The 1283-nt window shown below is 58.4% G+C and overlaps 1 protein-coding gene across 1 annotated transcript in view; it reads right to left on the minus strand.

Annotated features, from left to right (window-relative positions):
* Positions 1 to 1283, minus strand: part of SSBP3 (single stranded DNA binding protein 3) — a gene marked incomplete at its 5' end in the record, with an annotated part of 149277 nt that overhangs the window by 9199 nt on the left and 138795 nt on the right. The window lies entirely within an intron of this gene.

Consider the following 1283-nt stretch of genomic DNA (forward strand, 5'->3'; position numbering starts at 1 on the left):
CAGTCCCGAAAGCCTGACCTGCAGCTGTCCCCAAGGCCTGGCATGTAGACACCCCCCCAGCCCAGGCCTGGGTGTGCCCCCGCCCCTAGACCAAGCTGCCTAATCCAGGCATCAGCATGTGGGGCCTCACCAGGCACAGTGCCCTGAGCAGGAGGTTTCTACCCTCAGAAGGAATCCAGGTTCTGTTTGAGAGAAGAGTCCAGACAGAATTGGGAATCTCCCAGGAGTCCCAGCCCAGCTCAGTCCAGCCCAGAGGCAGGTGGGACGGTCCACACGAGCACCTGACCAGGCCCCCGGGCCTTCCACCTGGGTCATCTCCTGTTGCAGACAAGCCTGCCTCCCCTTCCCAATGCTATTTTCTTGGCAGGAATGACTTACTGCCTCCCTTCTCCACCAGGTGGGCTCCTACACACCCTCCAATACCCAGCTCAGACTGCACCTCCTCTGGGAAGCCTTCCCTGCCCCACCCTTTGGGGTTAACTGCTCCGTCCTACTCCCAGAATGCCTTGCACTCCCCTCCTCCACTGCCCACACCACTCTGGATTATGATCACGACCACCTGTCCATCTCCTACTGAACTCCAAGTTCCTTTGGAAGATGGGAGCTGCGTCTTCATGACCTGCCAGCCCCTCACTCCTTCCAGCAGCGGGCACATACCAGGTGCCGAATCGATCAGGGAAGCAGTGAAGGAGAGAAAAGTAAAGTGAACTCTGTCCTGCAGGAGAGTCTGAAAGGAGTAGGCTGGTAGAATTGGTGGCACAGGAACAACCCAAATGAGCTGTTCTCTACTGAGCACACAGCACACGTTATACATGGTCTCTGGCTTGGTCCTTGTGACAATGCCATGGGGCTGGGCTCATCCCTGCTCCACAGGAGACTGAGGGTCTCAGGGAAGAGAGATCTGCCCAACGTCAGGCAGCAAATGACACAGCTGGGTTTCAACCCGGGTTCGAAGCCTCCGGATCACACTCTGTGCCACACCCCCAGGGGCCAGAGGGATGGGTGAGGAGGAAGTCAGAGCCAGAGCTACCAACTCAGAGCCAAGCCCAGGCTGCTGCTGAGTTCTTCAGCCAGGGACCATCTCCCCAACCTCACTGCCGCGGGGCCACCTCCTCTGCCTGGCCACCCACAGAGGGCTGGGAGGCCAAGGGTGTGGACAAGGGCAGGAGCAGCCAGGCTGGCTGGCAATGAGCAGGGCCTGGAGTCAGGGCAGGACAGCCACAGAGGGACCCCTAGGCAGCCGGCACTCTTCTTTAAAATGTTTTTTTTTTTTATGTTTTATT

This window comes from Myotis brandtii, unplaced genomic scaffold, assembly GCF_000412655.1.
Source record: "Myotis brandtii unplaced genomic scaffold, ASM41265v1 scaffold57, whole genome shotgun sequence".
Classification (NCBI taxonomy): Eukaryota; Metazoa; Chordata; class Mammalia; order Chiroptera; family Vespertilionidae; genus Myotis; species Myotis brandtii.